This window comes from Oreochromis niloticus, linkage group LG6 (assembly GCF_001858045.2).
Source record: "Oreochromis niloticus isolate F11D_XX linkage group LG6, O_niloticus_UMD_NMBU, whole genome shotgun sequence".
In the NCBI taxonomy this organism is placed as follows: Eukaryota; Metazoa; Chordata; class Actinopteri; order Cichliformes; family Cichlidae; genus Oreochromis; species Oreochromis niloticus.
This window is the reverse complement of record NC_031971.2, coordinates 7,696,823-7,716,997: the sequence shown is the minus strand read 5'-3', so window position 1 is coordinate 7,716,997 and position 20,175 is coordinate 7,696,823. Positions and strand designations below refer to the sequence as shown.

At 39.1% G+C, this 20,175-nt stretch overlaps 1 protein-coding gene across 7 annotated transcripts in view; it reads right to left on the bottom strand.

Annotated features, from left to right (window-relative positions):
- LOC100709376 (protein phosphatase 1 regulatory subunit 29) overlaps nucleotides 1–20,175 on the bottom strand; it is a 284,542-nt gene that overhangs the window by 155,989 nt on the left and 108,378 nt on the right. For 2 of the 7 annotated variants that reach the window (XM_025907997.1, XM_025908000.1), the window contains one exon: nucleotides 3,606–3,790. The exons of the other annotated variants lie outside the window; for them this stretch is intronic. The gene's annotated coding sequence lies outside the window, so the exon portion shown is untranslated. The remainder of the gene's footprint in view (nucleotides 1–3,605; nucleotides 3,791–20,175) is intronic. 7 annotated transcript variants of the gene reach the window in all.

Below are 20,175 nucleotides of genomic sequence, written 5' to 3'. Positions count from 1 at the left end.
AGAATGGGTGTCTCCTTGACCACTTCTTGCTATGTTGTCACAGAGACAGGCAGGCTTAATGTCACATCATATATTATGTTCAAATCATTTTAACACAAAGAGCAAAATTAATAAAGTAATGCTGAACAGGGCATACCAGTGTGAGGGTAGTGATATTGAAAGGATAGTCCTGTGACGCTTGTATTTCTAGCACCCTTTCATTGGTTTCACCCATAGTCCTCAACCAGACTGATTTTGTCACTCTCTTTCCAGTTTAAATAACTCCTGTTGCTGTAGAAGGATCTGTTCCAAAACCAGGCTGCCATTTTTAATTGTCACAGCATTTTAGTGCTTTTGTACTGTGGGTAAATTTAGTTACAGTTGAGAATTTATTGCAGTTTGACTTTGACAACTTAGTTTGGGAGTCAGAGTTATGTTTGCTGAAACTAGCAATTTAAGGTAATGCCCAAGGTTTGGCAAAACCAAGCAAATGACGAACCAATCACCATTTTTTCTTGTTACAAAGTAAAGTATTCAGTATTTGAAATCAAGATTGCTGAGGATATGTCTGTGTGTTTGAATGTAAAATCCAGTCCAGTTCACAGAGATCCAACCCCAGTTACTGACAAAACAGCAGGGTTTAAGATCCCTGCAAAACAGAATAAAAAGTAAAACCTACTGACAGCTTGGTGGATGCAGTCGGCTCTATAAGGTTGTTTTCTATTGATGTACCAACCAAGCACCAAGTACGTGTCACTACTAGTGGGTACCAATTTTTTTTTTTATTATTGACTTTGACAGTCATTATTTCTGGTTTTTCTGCCATGTTAGTTTATGATAACTCCTTATCCTATATTTACTCCAGTCAAGCTTAAACAATGCCAAAGACTACCAATAACTTTAAAAAAAAAAAAGAAGTGATGAACTCATTGATGCAATGACAGAGTCAAAGCCATTTGACTGTCCCAGTACTGGTTAATTGAATCTCACACATCCTGTTTGGGAGTTGACATTAATTGGATCAAAAACAGGTTAAATTAACATTCTAAAAGTCATAAAATGTGAATTATTCTTTCCCTATATTTGCACATTTGTTAAATCTGCACAATTCCATATGCACAGTATCAACATCTTTATTTAAAAGCGATGGGTTAACTTCTATACTGTAGATTTCAATGTACAGCATCTGACTTGTTAGGCTATTTGTGGGCAGATTATTTAGTGAACAGCCTACAGTCTGACTGTAAGTGTAGATGAAAAGCTCATCAGACTATAGCAGATGGTTTCAAGTTTGCATTTCGGCCAATGGGGTTGCTCTTATGCTCTGAACACAGACTGTTTACTTGCATGCAGCCAAATTCCACTCAGGTTTGATTGGCCACTACAAGTCAGTCTACAAACAGAAGTAGAAAGCTCCCTGGACTGTAGAGTCAGCATATTTTCATGCAGATATCAATTTATCTCACTCTGGCTTTGTGATTAAAAAAAGGAACTTTACATTATGTCAGATTTCTCCCAAGTGCTTCATCCGCTGAGATGAAAGTTATTTGTGTAGCTTTACAGTTTTGCAGCTGTTAGTTATCAAATTTGCTAAGGTTTTATCATGTGGAACTTTCAAAAACCATTTGAAGCTTAACAGACAAACAAAGTCAAATGTACAAAAGCAGACAAAAAAGTTAGAGTAGTTCTGTCACTTATATACAATGTACAGTTACTTGAAATAATGCAAAATACCTGAAGAGATTTGTATTATGCAGAAATACAGTCTGATCTTCATTATATCAGAATGCAGATATAAGAAGCACTCTGACCGATCTGATAATGAGAGTTTAAGTTCTGTAGCAAAGATATTTCTACCTTGTCAGAATAGACTGTGCACACAGTGTTAAGAATAGTGAACGAGCTGGTAGTAAAGGGAAATCAGATCCCAATGAATGCAGTGTCAGAGATACAAACGAACACAAAACATTGTTCATTTAATCTTTTCGGTAGCTTGCATCACTCCAAAGCATTAACAATGCCTGAGCACAAATGAGGGATTATCGACTAAAACACATTATTGCTCTGAGTTCAGACTGAAATACAGATCATTTAGAACTATGATATGAATAGATTGTAAAGATTGACAGTCAACCGGCAAATCAGCTGTATTATTAAGCTAGACTAACATGATTAGAACAATTTTGAAGAGTCAATTAGCCTGTGAACATGATAACCTTAGGGTCACACAGCACATTAAGTAAAGTGCCAGTTAACACAGAAGAGATGGTTGCTGAAAATGATTCTGACTGAGATTTATTTTATTTGTTTAAATCCATCCAATTACCGGTATGTCAAACAAACATATTTTCCTTTAAAAACGAGGATATTTCTAAACCATCCTAACTTTGAAGGATGGTGAATTTCTCGATTGCACAATCCCACACAAAGCTTCATAAGCAAGTTGGCTCACTGATTAAAACCCAGCTGCTAGGCAGAGTTTTCACCAATGAAATACACTACATAGACTAAAGCATTGGAGCACCTACACCTAAAATGCAGCCTGGCTATGGAAACCCACGCCAGGATGCTCCTGGGACACAATTTTTAGTGATTACATGTGAACCACTGACATTTTTTAACCCCAGTAATTCCAAAACTATTTGAGAACCACACACACAATATCAGTTGTGGATCATCACTGTTGACTTTCGAAAAGCCAGATAACTCAAACACATCTTCAGTGTGACAGTTTGTCAGGCCTCTGGCAGTATCTGCCCTGCACTCACTGAACAAGACAACCATATGCAGAACAATTTATCAAACTGAAACACATCCCAGAATATTTCATTTACACCTACAGCTTTTTTTTCTTTATCCGCCACCTGGATTGTTCACATTTCCTCCTTAAACCTCACTCAACAGATTGAATAGTTACAAAATCTGCTTGCCAGATGTTAAATTGGTGTTCTGAAAGTGAAAGCTGCAGATACGGAACCCCGATAAGATAAAATGCATCCCTGCATGCTCGGTGTGATGCATTGTTAGGGGTAATTCGTTCTTTAAAACTGGCCTCTGGTTGAGACATTTAAATATGTAAATATGTGTGTCTCGTAGTGGATCTATAAACACAAGTAAGTGCCATCTCTGTTTTCCACCCTGTGTCTCTGTCTCACACACTCCAAAGCTTCCAGCTCTTTTTAATGATTCTGCTAAGGTGATAAGTGTTATTTGTCATTTTCAGATGCAACATTCTCGCCCAAAGGTCTGCAAGAATGTCTACATAAGTTCTCAAACACGCTACCCAAACAATCATATAACACATATCCATCATCCTTGGGCGCCATCATGCCATGGGGCAGTCTGGCCGGGTGTCTTGTCTGCCCATGTACAACCACTTTCTCTCTCTCTCTGTGAGGGGCATCCATGACAAGTAAAGTCTGCTGCCTGTTAGATAGATGGCAGTGACCCTGAAGGAGGAGAGGCAAATTTATGGAACGAAAGAGTGAGACAGCAAGAGAGGAATCAGAAGAGAAAAGCAACATACATAACAGACAGGATCAAAAAGACTGGCCCTGTATAAGATGAAATGAGACAAGACAGTCAGGAATGTAAGGAAATAGCACACTCATTTCTAAATTCGTTACCTTCAAGGAGCCTTTCATCAGTTCAGATCACCTCTTTCTGTGCTTGAGCAGCTCACCTCTAAAAGACTGTGCATTCTTCATATTGCGCTAAAAAAAAAGCAAAGATTTTGTAGAATGCTATGATCCATCCATCTGTTTTCTTTGCCACTTATCCAAAGTAGCCTCACGGGTGATCTATGTTCCAGCTGTCACAGGGCGAAAACAAATACAGGACATTATATGAAATTAAATCTGAAGACACTTCCAGGATTGTTCATTATCATGAAAAACTGTGCCTTATGTATTGATCATTTGTGTCAACAGTGTGTGAGGTGACATTTAATTCTACCATATTCTGCATTTTGGAATATGAAACCTGAAAGTTTCAAAAGTGATGAGATCAGCAAGTTCTTGTTTTTACACCTGGATGGAGTAGTGATGCTGAGGGAATAGTTTCTCCCATCACCCACGAAGATGAGATCGAAGATCGAAGATCTAACATTTTCCTCTGACCTTTTAAAATGAGCATCATAGCATGTACTCTAAACATTATCTACAATCTGTAGAGTTTTATGTAGAGTGGTTTTATAGCTCTAGAAAGACTGTGTACATCTAGCTGCTCTAAGCACTGTACCAAGCACAGTTAGGTCTATAATAAGGTTCAAAAGTAATTGGACAAAATACCCCAGCAGAAAATATAGCCCTATAATCTTACAGAGTTCATCCCACTGCTTCCATCAGTAGTCATATCATCAGTAAACACCAGTACCACAGATGGTGTGGTATGTTCAAAACCTGTTTCTCTCCTTTTTCATTTTTTTCTTCCCGTCATTCTGGTTCAAGTTAACCTTGGATTTTTCTTGGTTTCAAGATATTTTCATAACTACGCAGGCTCTTTTAGGTGTTTTCTCACCTTCGTGTTCTTAAGTGTAACCACCGGTTTGATTCTGGTTGTAAACTCTCTTTAGACAGTAGACTATAACCCCCTTAGGATACTCTCAAGTACCCCCCTGAGAGTCTTGACTCATTGAAAAGTAGTTTTTCTTAACAATAGAAAAAATTCTGTGGTGAAAATCTACTTTAGTTATCTTCTCTGGTCTTTATTTTTAAAAATGCAGCAGATTGTTGATTTGAACAGCCATTTTTTTGCTCTCTCTCTCTCTCTGGCTGGTTTATTTTGATTTTGCAATCCAATGATCACTCAACATCTCTTTTGACAACATACTGAGACGTCCATTTAACAGCTAGTAAATGGACGTTCGACACTTGGATTCAACTGTGGGTGTTTTATATGTTTAATTTATCATGGAGAAAAAAAAGAGAGGAAACAGGTCTGACATGGCCATGAAAAATTCGATTTCCCATTTACTTTTAGGACTATGCATAAAAACGGCTGTAATTCCAAAACAGTTAATTAAATACTTTTTTGTCATTTAGTGGTATTTCAAAAGGTTGCATTAAATTATCAACACTAAGACAAATGCTCAGCAAAGTGAGATCCGCCATTTTACTAGCAGTACAAAGCTCTCCTGTTTTGTTTTGTTTTTATTCTTTCGTGTTTTTCTGCCTCACCCCAACCCGCTCCAGCACCTCTGCCATCAACAAAATATTTATAATGTGTTCCATTTACTACACTGTCATCTCCTGCTTTTGATTTCATTGAACCTTCTTTCTGGGAAAAAATAAAAATCTGTCCAGTTTGATAATAATGTACAATTTGAAGGGTTGACGGTGATTGAAGAAAATAAGAGACTTTCCTTTCAGAGCAGTCTGAAAACCAGCGTTTTCTGTGTTGGCTAATTACATTACTAATTATTGATTCCTGATTTGTTATTTTAGTCGTTCTTACTCATAGAACACAAACTGTGTGGCTTTTCTTTTTTTTACAGTGTCTTTTTAAAAGCATGACACAATAAAAACAATACACAATTAATTATCCCTGCATTTTTTTTCAGACATAAAGTTAACGCACTGTTGCGATGCACCAGAGCTGAGTTAGATATTAGCCAGTCTAACATTCACTATAGAAACTGTGCACCAAAGATTGCTAAATGTCTAACTGATGTGGCAGTATCATATTTCCAGCCTTCAGAAATCATTTATAGGTTATGTTAAGCATTGAAAATAGGACTTCAGATTTGAGTTTGACAAACTCTGCGACATAAAAGAAAATGCAAGAAATGAAAACTGTGTCTGGTCCCAGTGTTAGAGAGTTATCTCTGGGATGCTGGGATGATAGCTCCCTCAGCACTTAAACTCCGGTCAGAGAGTGGGGCACAGAGAGTGCGGTCCGGATATACTTTAATGAAAGTTAACAGCAACTCAACAGTACAGCAGTAGGCATACTTAACAAGTGTGGGAGGGGCGGACAGGCGTGTGGTTATTTGCGCAGGAACACACACGGCTGGAGATCGCTTTTCCCCCGCACTCATGCAGAAAAACATGCCTAGTGCTCCTCGGACTCGTGATATGGCAGGACCGTCGTAAAAGTATGTGACGTCATCACCGCAGCAAACAGTAAGAACAAAGTGGAACTTATCGGCAGAAATTAACATTGCACTTATAGCGATGCGACTGAAATATAAAGAGACTTTCGGACACCCAGTGTTGTTACTACGGTTGGTGGAAGATTTTAGTCTTATTAATTCATTCAAATTAGCTTTGAAAATTCTTATGCTATCTAATTTTTTTTTTTTTTTTTTTTTTTTTTTTGTATTATCTGTTTTATTGGGACAGCAGTTGAACAAAACAATTATACTAGGGTTGGAGGGCAGCAGGGCAGGTTATAATATCTTCTATAAAATCACACCTCATATGCTTAACATAGTCTGTCCATTTAGACCATATTCTGTAGAAGGCATCCCTCTGAAGTTTAAGAGAAAGTGACACTTTTTCCATCGTATAGATATCTTGTACAGAATGTATCCAGTCTTCCATCGTTGGTGGTTCAGGTTTTAGCCATCTTCTTGTAAGAGGCTTTTTACTTGCGGCCAGTAGGATATACAGGAGTCTTCTGTCGTTGGAATTTAGTTTGTCCACTGGTACATTGCACAAAAAAATGGTCTCAAAAGTTGAAGGAAAAACAAAAGAAAAAACATTTTGTAAATGATCATGGATTAGAGACCAATACTGGCGGATAACTTTACAGTCCCAAAAGATGTGGAAATGGTTGGCTCCATCTCCACCACATCTCCAACATTTATCACCAATTCCTCGATATCTTTGTTGAGCACGGGTAATGAAAAATCTCATAATGCTTTTCCAGCAAAATTCATGCCAAACATTAGATCCAGTGGTAGCCCACTGTATCTTGCATGCGTGAGCCCAACACTTCTCTGTAATTACCCTCCTTTTCCCACTTCGCTTTAATATACAGGGTGCTGTCATTTTTACACCGTAGGATGCTATTATATAATTTGGAAATAATTTTACTTTGCATTGGTTAGTAATAAAAATGTTTCTACAAATTGTAATTCGTTTAGGTTCACTTTTAAGTTTTGATTAAAGTAATTTCTGATCTGTAGATATCTAAAAAAATCATCTGGCTCCAAGTCATGTTTACTCCTTAAATATTCAAAGCTTTGAAATGCTCCCTTATGGACAAATGAATAATAATTAGTTATACCCTTTGAAATCCAGTTTTTGAATCTATTATCATATTGATTTGGAGTAAAATCTGAATCATATGCACACCATCTTAAAACTTTAGAGGCATTTTCCAAACCACCAATTTTTATTACTTCTTTCCAAGCAGATATCATTATTTGTAGTATAGGTTTATCTGCCATATATATTTTATTCTGCAATTTTATGTCCAATATTAACGCTGAAACTGGTATTCCTTTTACTATTGTTCCTTCAACATCTTTCCATCCGGCGGTGTAGTCTGGACAACAGAGACAAATCAATGGTCTTAGCTGAGCTACACAGTAATATTCTCGCAGACAGGGAAGCCCACGACCTCTCTTTTCTTTCTTTAATTGGAGCGTTTTATATTTAACTCTAGCTTTTTTCCCATTCCAGATATATTTTGACAATATTCTATCCCATGCCGCAAACTGTTTTTGTGGTATAGCAGTCAGTAAAGACTGAAACAAATATAGCAGTCGGGGGAGAATATTTAATCTGATTGATTCAATCCTGGAGTGTAGGTCCAGAAATGGAATAGTGTTCCATCTTTGTATATCTGATTTTATAGATTCATTTAGAGGGGCATAGTTGGCATTGAACATTTTGGTGAAGTCACGATGTATTTCCACCCCTAAATACCTAATGCTATCTACATCCCATCTCCATTTATAACAATTCTTAATTTCGACTGGTGGTTCATAGTTTAAAGTTAGTACCTGTGTTTTATTTACATTGACCTTATATCCCGATAAAGAACCATATTGTGATAGTGCTTCCATGATTTGGGGGAGTGCCTGTGAGGGATAGGTTAATGTTAAAAGTAAGTCGTCAGCAAATAATGCTAATCTCTGTTCCCCTATCTAATTTTTCTTAAATTTCTTTGCAGGGTATTTTGTGATTTATCCAATAATTTAATCAATAGTGAAAAAGAGTCAACGGCTCTTTGTATGTATTAATAATGTTTGAAATGTCTTTGGTGCACAGCAGTGCACCTGCATGTTTATTAAAAACACAGGTTTTGTTGCAATATAATTTGGAGCCATGATGGGCAGCACTCAGCATTGTGCTGGTAATCATACTGTAGTCTGTGTGGAGAAGAAAAGATGCACCGCCCTGGGTTGAAATTACGGTTGCTGTGGCTTTTCTAATGCTTCCACGTGACATCGTGCATAGCGCGATATTGACGGATTATATTGTAGATGGATTTTGTGATTTTGTAGAGAAAAGATCCATCGGTTCTCATGTTTATAAGAGAACAATTGCAAAACAGTGATACTTAACCATGCAACTACTGAATAAAACACCTTTGATTTATCATGTTGAGCAGTGGGTAACATGTTTACAATCTTGTTATGAACTTTACTGAAGTATGCATGTGCCTGGAATTCATGCTTTAGTTGACCACCTTAATATTTACCATAAAATATCACAAAAATGATACTGAGAAAAGGGCAGTACGGGTTTAGTGATTAGCAGTATAGATAGACGCTAATTCATCGTATGAAATGAGATAGGGATGGAAAAAGATGGGGAAAAAGAGAGAGAGTGAGCACTTGGTGAATTATTATGCTGATGTGAATTAACGCCTGGCTGGATGAATGAATTACCAACCAGTCAGAGAGTTAAGAGATGAGAGAAAAATAAGGGTGTGGAGAAAATGAGAAGGGTGAAAAGGGTAGGAGGGGGTGAGAAAAATTATGGCAGCGTAGAAATGAGAGACAGCGGGAAGAAAGATGAAATGAGGAATTGGGTGGGAGGAGAAAGGTGAGGAAGATGGAGTACACGAGAGACAAGAATAGACATTGTGAAAACAGAGAGAGAGAGAGACTGAAGCCATAAATAAAAGAAGGTCAAAACAATAAAAGAATGTAGTTCAAATTTGAGAGAATCCACAGAGTTCCCTGAAATGTTTGCACACCGAGATGTTTACTACACACTGATGTGAAAAGAAATTACTATGCTAGCCTTAACCCAAACTTGTGCAAACATACCTGGAATATAAAAAGAAAAAACAGAGTTTGTAAAATTCTAATGAGCTTGAAAGTTAATATTTGGTAAAATCACCACAGCCTCAACTCTTTTACAGAAGCTTGTAATTTCTTTAAGTAGGTTTCACTAATAGTTCCCCGGGGTTCTTCAATGACATTCAAAGCTCTTCTTTAGATGTTGGCTGCTTTTTTGTTCTGTTCTGTGTTAACATGATCCAGCACTGCTTCAATAATGATGAGATCCTGGTTCTGGGGAGGCCAATCCATGTCCAATAGTCTTCTATCGAGGTATGGTTCTGCTGAATTGGCAGTGTGTTTGGGATCAGTCAATCTAAAAAAATGAAGTAATTGCCAATCAAACACATTCCAGATGGTATTTGCACGTTGCATCAAAACCCGCCAGTGATTTTCTGTGTTCCTGAGGCCAGATGAATCTCTCACATCCTGTTTCTGCTCTTTGCTGAAGATGACTTTCAGATTTTTATTATAATTAATATTCTTTTTAAAGACACACTGCTGACGTATGCCAAGTCTTCATCTAACAGCTCTTTGGGAATGACCTTTTGATGCAAAAACATTTTTTATGCTTGTCAAACTGTGTTTTCTCTTGCATCTTAGATTCAGCTAAAGTAGTGGAAACAAATAATTTGACAAGCTGCTGGTAAGAAAGTGACTAAAGCTAGAAGTTACAATAAGTCTTTCTGTTATGTGTAAATACAGCACCCCTTGGGTCTTCCCTTGGGTTAGGTGCCTTTTTTATATTTGAATGAATCATAGGTCAGTATTTAGTTGCTTAAAAACACAAAGAGCATTGCAAAGAGCCGGATTCATTGACCCAGCCTTTAAATGCCACAACTTCCACCCCAATCAAGCCTCTGTGGGATACGCCAGACTCAGCCCTAATCTATGGAAGCCTCCCTCTGTCGATCCATAAGACCTGAAGGCTGTGCAATCACATCCCAGCTCGAAAACATGACTGAAGCTTTTTTCTGATAATTTTGTGAGACTATTTAAAGATGCTGTAATTGATTGCTTTGACATTTCGTCCTTTCATTTCCCCTTTTTTGGTGGTGAACACCCACTGGTGCAATTCTCGACAAAGTAACTGTCAGGTTGAACTTTTTAACACCAGAATTCTTTAATATATTTATGGATATACCTGTCTACAGCAAACTTCAACATGAAAACCAGCTTCATAAATCTGAAAAAAAAGAAAGCAAGGTGAAACACACTTCTTATCTTATATTTCATTTCTTTTAAGAAATGAAGAGCTGGGAAGTCAGGCTTCACAAGAGTGGAGGTTGGAACCCCTTCAGTTACATAATCACAAGGCTGTGGCCCAGATATAAGATAGATAAACTCGTTCTAATTATAGAAAAAGAATGAAAGATATTCAACAATACTCTTGAGACACAGGACACAACCATAGAGAGGAAATGAAAGAATGAGTCAATGAAACAGCAATGCCAAAAGGATGAGACAGAGAGTCAGAGATACAACAAAAGATCATTTGTGTGACAAAGTGAAGTAAATCAGAAGAGACAAGGTAAAGTGGTAAGGCTAAGAAGTCAGGAGATCGAGGACCATGGAAATGAAAGAAAAATGAAAAGAAAAAGAGAAAAAGAGCAGTGTGACGAAGGAGGAATCAGAAAAATCTAAGCGAGGTCTGTTGAACAGTGTGGCACCAGTCCAGCAGGGCAAATTCCTGGCTTGTGTCACATGTCTTTGGCATTAAAGCGATTTGGATGGTGATTGTGACAAGACAACATGGCTAAGCAAATAAACTGAGCGCCAGGCATGCCCTGGGCGGAGAGCAAGCAAGTACTAGAGAGGCTTAAGAAAGAGGGGGGTAGCATGGGGAAGACATCTGTGAGGAAAACAGGAATAGGAAGACGTCAAATAAGAAAGAAAGCGAGAAAAACCCCCACACTGGAACATTATCAATTATGGATTGGCCTCCCCAGAGCCTGGATCACAACATTATTGAAGCAGTGTTGGATCAAGTTGATAAAGACTGGAATAAAGGTTAGCCAGCATCCAAAGAAGAGCTCTTGTCCTTCAAAAATCCTGGAGAAGTTTTCCTGAAGACTACTTAAAGAGAGGCAGGCTGTGTTGATGAATAAAGGTTATCATACCAAATATTGGCGTTCAAGCTTGTTGTATAAACTTAAAAAACTATTTCCTATTCCCCCAGCAAAATATCAAGATTTCATATGCTTTCAGATCCCCATACGCCTCATTCCTTTACTAAATATCTACATTAAAACGGAGCAATGGTGTATATAAACTGTCTACTTCTGCTAACATGTCAATGGTGGTAACATAGTGTCTACTATAATTCCTATAAAATACCAGCTATGTTTGTTACAACTAGATAATGCCTTTAAGTACATTAAACAGCACGGAGCTGACAACCTTTACACAGTACTGAAGGGAAGAGAAGAGAAATTCTGAATGAGTCCAGTGTGTCTGTAGAAGGCAGCGCCTTGCTTCAAACAGCGACAGCAGCATTCTATCCATGTGTCAGTGTATTAAAAAGAAAAGATCCTTTTGTTGCAAGGATCCTTCTTATCACTGTTGGTAGTGTGACATAGTAGCTGTGACATACACACCACACTGGTCTATAGGGTACACACGCTATATCGGTATAAACAAACCATTAAAAACTCTCTGGCAGCTATGCTTCTTTAAATCACCTCAGAAAACAATCAGGACAAAAGAGGAAACAGAATTTAGGCTGCCAGAGAGTCATTAAATGGTCTTGTCATCAGATTCTGACTTTCGGTCTTTAATGAGCAATATCATAACAAACAGAGGAAAACAGTATAAGTACAGTGCCAACTCACTGACTTTCTCTGACACATACACACACACACACATATGCAAACAAATTTCTCAGACAACACTGCAACAGTAAGTAAAGCTGTCGGGGTCCCAGACACCAACGAACCATAGACAATAAAACAACAGTCTGTTTAGACAATGATTCCAAAACTCAAGGGGTGGAAGTCACTGGAGCAGCAGCAAAAACAAAATGTTACTCCTCTGGGAGAGGCAGTGGAGACAGGAGGGGACTGGGAGATAAAGAAAGAGGGGGAAGAAAAGACATGACAACAATGAGAGAAAAATAGTCATGGACAGCTTTAAAAAAAGAAGAAGAAGAAAGAGAAAGAAAAGACAATGGCAAAAGGGAGGGAAAAGAGAAGTATATTTTTAAGGACTACAAAGTCTAAGGGAGGATAGCCTGGATGTGAACAAGTGGGAGGTTAAGCCTTTGTTTGACAGGTATATGTTTACATGTCTATCGAGGCTTAAATAAAGACCTTGTAGGGTTACTCAAAGGACACTAATACGGTAGAGCAGTCATTATGTGACAGGAAAAAAGAATAAAAAAGATCAGGGAGCAAGATAAAATGCCAAAAGTAAAATAAATCCATTTTGAATCAACTTTATCTCACATTTGGCCTCTCCTCTCTTCAGTCAATTTCAATTTTTTCTTTGTAACCTAAAGCCAAGTGATTATTTCCGTCTTTCATATTTAGCTTTGTGCTTGTCGAGCGTAAGCATCAACATGCTGCGTGTGCTTGTACCGCATTTTCATTGCATCCGTGTAGTGCAGCAGACGATTGCTTTTTCCCCCGTCTCATATTCTCCTGCCATGGTTTCAGTGCTTGTGGCTAGCTCGTAGCATATTCAGTCACGCTTCCGTTCTGTCCTGATAAGGCTGTTTGTTTTAATTTGGAGTTTTATATTGTTTCAGTGAGCATGGTGTTTGCTGCTCTTGTTAAGGTTGTACTAGGAGTAGCATTGGTTCTTCCTGTTATAAATGAGGTAATGTTTTCACAGGATTTCTTTCCATTGCTCTCTTTAAGGGTGTTTTCACAACTGAGGTGTTTATTCAGCTTAAATCGAACTCAGGTGTTTTCCTTTTTGGTGAGGTTTGCTTGCGCAGGTGTGAACACAGTAATCGCACTCAGGTGTGGACCAAAACAACCCCACTGAGAGCATTTAGAGGAGGTGGTCTCAGTGTGGTTCCAAATGAACTCCAGTGCTGGTCATTCATCATGTGAACATGGTCTGACCTCCATTCGAACCAACTACCCAGTGAAAGTTGCAAGTTTGAGCTAGAAAACTTCCTGTAGCAACATATGCTTTGCATTCTGGGATGCAGCAAGATGTGCAAAGGCCTATACTGGCTACCAACTAGCTGTGAAATGACTGTAAATTCTCCATGTGTCCTATAGTCCAGAAGTCAGCACCTTGTTCCTGTGTCACACCGCAGACACGTCTGGCTGAACATTCTCACGTGGTTTGTAGCGACTTGTTTTTGGTTCACTTGGAGTTCACTTTGATTTTTCTCTAGTGAAAAGAAACCAAACCACAGTGAAAAGATTGTGAACTCCTCAACTGATTCGGAGCAGAATAAATGAAATATGTATGTGAAAACACCCTTAGTGTTTTTTTCTTTGTCACCTAAACAAGGTTATTATCGTTAACGAAAACTAACGAAATAACGAATAAAAAACATTTTCGTTAATGGAAATAAAAATAAAAACGAGACTTTGCAATAAAAGGAAAACTAACTAAAACTGAAATGACCGTTCACAAAACTAACTAAAATTAACTGAATTTATAGAGAAAATGTGTTTAGTTTTCGTTGATGTGTATGTGTCATACGTTAGTCTAGGGTGAGAATGAAGTGTATTTTCCAGGTTATGTTCTTGCTGTGCCTTATTATGCCAGCAGGTGGCAAGTACCTCAGTCGGGTCGTCTGTGTTGCCGCTCCGTCCACGCGTAGCATCATGTCAACAAAAGTCGGGAGAAAGCGTCAGAGTCCAATTTGGGATTACTTTGAATATGACTGTGTTTTGGATAAAGCAAGTGTCTTGTAGTGGAACGAGACAAATTATGAGGGACATTTCTAAAGGGAAAGAAATCCCACAAACCTTAAAGTGCACTTGAAAAGCTCACACAAGAAGGCTAACCTAGCTTACCTGGAGAAGGTAAGGGAGCACACTCAACCCTCATCCCCAGAAACAGAAGCTAACACCAGGCAAGGCAGCGTGATGCATCCCGAGACAACAGGACTGGGATATCTACATAACTGTGTGAGTCAATTGCCTTAACACCCGGTGCTGCAAGAGTTAATAGTCTCATTGGGGCCAAGATATACATTTTATAGTTGCCTGGTATCAATGGTTGTTCATCTGCCTTTATTTATTTATTTAAAGAACCCATAGGTGGGAATGTGAGTTGTCTGTCTCTGCGTGTTAGCCCTGCGACAGACAGGCGACCTGTCCAGGGTGCAGGGTATGGTAGCTGGAATAGCAACATACCCAAGGATAAGCAGAAGAGAATGACTGATATGATGAAACTGGGATTTTGTTACACTTAATTATTGCAAACACAACTAAAACTATAACTGAAACTAATCAAAACTAAACTGAAACTAAGGATTTTCAAAAAAATAAAAACTAAACTAAACTAGCAAACAATTGGTAAAAACTAATTAAAACTAATATAAAATTGAAAATCTGAAGTCAAAACAAAATAAAAATAAAAACTAATGAAAATTGCAAAACTATTAAAACCCTGCACCTAAACAGAGCTCTCTGACTGCAGGCTTACTGGGGGTTTACTTTAAAGCAAAATAGGAGACAGTGGGTTCAGCTTTCAGGCCCCTCTCCTGTGGAACCAGCTCCCAGTTTAAATTTAGGAAACAGACACCCTCCTGTTTTTACTCTCTGTGTGTTTATAGACATCTCTGCATTTAATCATTACTTATTATTCATCTCTGGCTTTCTTTCACAGTGTGTATTTTCTCCTGCCTCCCTCCAATGGCTGCTGCTCCCTGAGCCAGGGTCTGCCGGAGGTTCATTCCTTTTAAAAGGGAGTTTTTCCTTCCCACTCTTGCCAAGTGCTTGCTCATAGGTGGTCAGTTTTTACTGTATTATTGTAGGCTCTCTGCCTTACAATATAAAGAGTGTTGAGAATCACATAATGAAGTAGAAGACTCAAAAACTCCAATATGATACACTTGGTGTTAAGGGGTTAAATCTGATTACCTTCCAACATATCAATGTGCATCTTACATTATTTCCCATCTGTCTTGCTCTCCCCTTTCTGTATCTCTTAGTCTCTCTGTCTTTCTCCCTCTTTTTATCTGTTGTCTTTCCTTCCCCAGCCTCTCCATTCCCTACAACAGAGCAAACCCTTTAATAATAAACAAGCTCCTGCGTCTCTCTTGGCAGCAGTGGCAGATTCCTACAGGATTCAATCATGGCCGCACTAACGAGATTAGCATGGCTAATGCACACGGCTCCCCCTTCCTCTGTACTGCCTTACCTCTCTTTCAACAGGCGCACCACATGGCAGGAAGGTACCCAGGATGTGTGGGTTGACTATAGGGTGGCTGAACTAGGAAAGCCCCCCCAGCTCCACCTGGGCCTCACCACAAGGGGCCAGAGGGAAAAAGGAACATCCCAGGTGAAGCAGGGCAGCAGTGAGAGTGAGGTAGCCAAGCGAGAAAAGCCTCCTGATGAAATTTGGCCCGTGACAAGTGTGTGTGTGTGGGAAAGGGGTGTGGGGAGTGTTTGGAAACCTTCCACAGCTTCACCCCGTGTTTGAAAAGCAATGGTCGAACCTGGCACTTCAGACTGGCAGAATGGAAGAGAAGAGTGGGGAGAAATTGGATGGGCTGAGGAATGAAGAGGCGATGAATCAGATTAGCGCAACCTCCTGAGGGCTTATTGTTGAGCCTGCCTAGTCAAAGCCTGGACCACATTTATTCAATCACTGGCTTTTAAAGCAAGTGCACGCATGAAAATAGTTTAAACATTTAGCGCCTCCTCTCATTAAGCATGACTTCAAGAACTGCAAAGGGAGAGATAACCATAAAGTGATATATCATCAACATTAGGAGCAGTCGATGATGAATGCAACAGTCTCACCAAGAGACACGCAGATACACGTGTAAAGAAAAAGATTACAAAGAGATCGAAAAGGGGGAAGCACAAGTATAGCAATTATTTCAAGCTTACGTCCCAGGTCCTTAAGTTGTTTTGAGTGCATTCCAATTAGTTGGATGCAATCCTTCACTGGTTTGATTGATTTCTCAGTCAAATTAGCTGAGTTGTTAATCTATCAGTGAACTGAAGATGCATTTCCCAAAGTTCTTCAAGAGTTTCATTCAACTTAAAGATATATTAGTTATCAGCTCGCAGCCATCCTTCACCGATGTTATATCACCCAAAGGACCTTAAAGCCATCGTTCAAGTTAAGGCAAACAGTCGCATTTAAAGACTTGTTCATATGAACGTGACTTTCAGTTGTATTTTGAGCCCATTCTCATTCCTGGAGAGCCAAATTCTGATGTTTTCTTAAAGCCACTAGCTCGTCTGATACAGACAGAAGGTGCCCTTGGGTGTCAGTGTTGAGATGCGCCTTCATGTGTGTGGATGACTTCACTGTACGGCCTCTTTTAGGGTTGTTTTCAGGGGAGAATAAAGGACCTAATCTGGAGTAGGTACATGAAAAACTCATTGATGTAGCTCGACAGGAAAACAATAACATGCACTAATTATTTAAAAGAAACGAGGGGAAAAAAGGAATAAAAGAACAAACAGGAACAAGATCAAAAATTGAAGTCAGAAATAGATCGATGAGCCAGTGCAGGACTTTTTTGTTTTTGTTTTTTGTGGCTATGGGTGGGTATTGTGGATACTGCATCAGTGATGAGGTCCAGAGAGATCTCGTGTCAGAGATGGAGATGGTGAGAGAATGCTAGCAAGCTGTCTCTCACACTGAATAAAGAGAAGCAGCAGCATGAATAACAACAAATCTGTGAATCAGAATAACAAAGGGTTATTTTCTGATTGTTTAACAGTGGTTAGATTGTAAAGCACTCACAAGGATGCCAACATGAAGCTGCAGGAAAGTACCGCTGGTACCAAAGACAAGTCTTTATCCTGTCTGCTGTTTTCTACGTGTTTTGGCCGTCAAAGAGAACTGCATGATGATGGCAGGTCTGTATGAGAAAATATCCAGTGCTGGTAACTTTATACATGCAGCCAAGTATTTGCAAATATCTTATTAAACATTCACTTGTCGGAAACCCAATGCAACTGAGACACGTAGGAAAAAAACACGGTCAAAATGGCCTGTTGAAGTTCAAACCAAGCATCAGAATGGAGAAGAAAGGTGACTTAAAGGACTATGAATGTGATTGTTGGTGCGAGACAGGCTGGTCTGAATATTTCACTGTTGATCTATTCGGATCTTCCCACACAGCCATCTCCAGGGTTTACAGAGAATGGTCCAAAAGTGAGAAAATATCCAGTGAGCGGCAGTTCTCTGGGAGAAAATGACTTGCTGATGCCAGACATCAGAGGAGAATGGCCAGACCGCTCAGAGCTGATAGGAAGCTCGTTACAAGCAAGGTGTACAGAAGAGCATCTCTGAATGCAGAACACATCACACCTCAAAGCTGATGGGCTACAGCAGCAGCTGTAGCAGGAGCCTGCCTTTTATCAGTGGTTCCTACTGGTTATGCTGGTGTATGAGGGGAATGATCTGGGGGGATTTTTTTCTTGACATACTTTAGTATTAAAGTACCTGTGACATGTTGCTGACCATGTCCATCCCTTATGACAACAGTGTATCCAGCTTCTGATGGCCTCCGGCAGGATAACAATCCATGTCACAAAGCACATCTCATCTCAAACCTTTTTCTTGAACATGATGATGACTTCACTGTACTCCACAGTTTTTTGTCCTGTTTCTTCCCACTGTAGCCAAAGCACTTGCTCACAGGGGGTCATTTGATTGTTGGGGTTTTCTCTGTATTATTATTTATAAGACGCATTACTATAAGGTTATTCTTATCTTTATCGTGCAATATAAAGTACCTCGTACCTTGAAGTTAACTTAAATTGACTGTAATATTTCAGTGTACATTTCACTGTGAAAGCGATTATAATGTTGTGAAACATCACATTTCAGTTCCAAGTACTTTTGGTTCCTAAAGTTAACTGGTGAGGAGAAGGGCAAGTAATAAAATCAAATAAAAATGAAGCTAATCAGCAAGTGAAGAGAAAACAAAACAGGAATATTCCATACAAACGGCGATCTCCTGACTGAGAAACCTGCGGCTTCAAGAAACACCACAACTCCAAACCTGCTAATGCAGACTTCATGCCCCTTTAAAATATAACAGCTATCTTTCTAGTGCATCAAGGTAACGGCTCCAGGGGCGCCGTGTACTTCTACCTATGATGTCAGCGGTATTTGACAAAAAAAGCAGTATCTGTCACACTGGGATGAGAATGTGCTGGGATTTCTTAAAAAGAAGCAAAAGTAAAGATGCAGACAAAGAGAAATGGAAAAAAGACAAAATCAGAGACAAAGCAGAGGATTAAAACAGCGAGAAGGTGGAAAAGGCTTGTAAAGGATTTTAATAATGCACACAACACACACATACACACACAGACATCCTTATCAGCAAACTCCAGTTATTTCTCCCGAAATACAGTTGTGCCGACAGAGTGAGCTATCACCATGGTGATCAGGGAGATGTGAAGTGAACAGCAAGGCTTTGAGAGGTGATCTTGACTTCACGCAAACACACACAGAAATATGTGCAGTTACACTTTCTGTTTCTTTTACAGAGCTGCACCATAATCACAGTACGCTCACACAGCGCACAAACTCTCATGCTGATCGATCACACAGAGACAACACAGTACTTCTGCCCACGCCACATAGTAACGCACATTTCCATATGCGTGCATACATACAGTGAGAATTCACACACACATGCCACATGGAGCCACCCATGCACTCTCCCTGACAGAAATATCTACCAGTTAGCCCACAGTCAATATGCACTCGCACAGACTGGGTCACACACATGCACACACACACACACACAGGTGCGCACAAACATGCCCAGTTAGATAATTGGTGACGTGCTGTATACTGTTCAAGGTGAACACTGAGTAAACTAACCTCTGGCTCTTGGAGGATAAACTATTCAATCAAGTCACATCAGGATCACACAACATGGTGAATGCTAAACAGATCAGGCGGATCACAATTGTCTGCACTGCAGTTCACACAAACACGAGTTAACTTTTTTTCTAAGAGGAACCATTTGGTTGTTTTTATTTTTTAAAATCCCTGCAGTCGAAATTAATTTATTGCTTACACAAGGTGCATTTGACATAAATTCCTCGCATCCATGTTAATGACTCACTGAATATTGGCCCTAAGCCATGTATACATTTTTTATTTTGCAGAAAATGACAAAAAAGTGCAATAATAGTCTCATGAAAATGCAACAGAAATTTTATGTAGGTTGCAAGAACCAAATTATGCAGCAGTTCAAAAACATAAAAAAGATTCATGCTTCTAAGTGACAGGCCCTACCACCAGCTTCATTACAGTTGCTAGCTGAAAAATGTGCTATGATTTCAGTTGCGCAGAGCACAACAGAGAAAGCAATAATGGGAAAAAGGCTCTGAATGTTAAAGAAAGGGAAAAAACCCGGTTGTTTCTTAATGCTAAAACTGTGTGAAAGGTTCAGCCAACATATCTGAACCTTTTGTAAAAATAAAAGGAAGCAGGAAAGAATTTAGTGACACCTCCGTGTCTGAGTTTTTAAGCAGCTCAGGCTGAAAAATCCTCTTCACTGCATTAAAACTCACACGAATTGGGTCAAAGGGCCAGAATTCTAAGAATTAATAAAAAATCATTGACGGCGTCTTAGTGATACACTAAGAAAGGTAGTAGTTAATAGCTAATTTCAATATCAGCAATGCTGTCAAAAAATTGACCCATTAAAGTATAATTCCCCATGAGTGATGACCTCAACCTGAACTCTAACCCCACACAGTCAAAAGTTTCGTTTTTATTACATAGTTCTATTAAGTCTTTGTAATCATCTAACAATGAATCTAATCATTCTCAAATGTCGA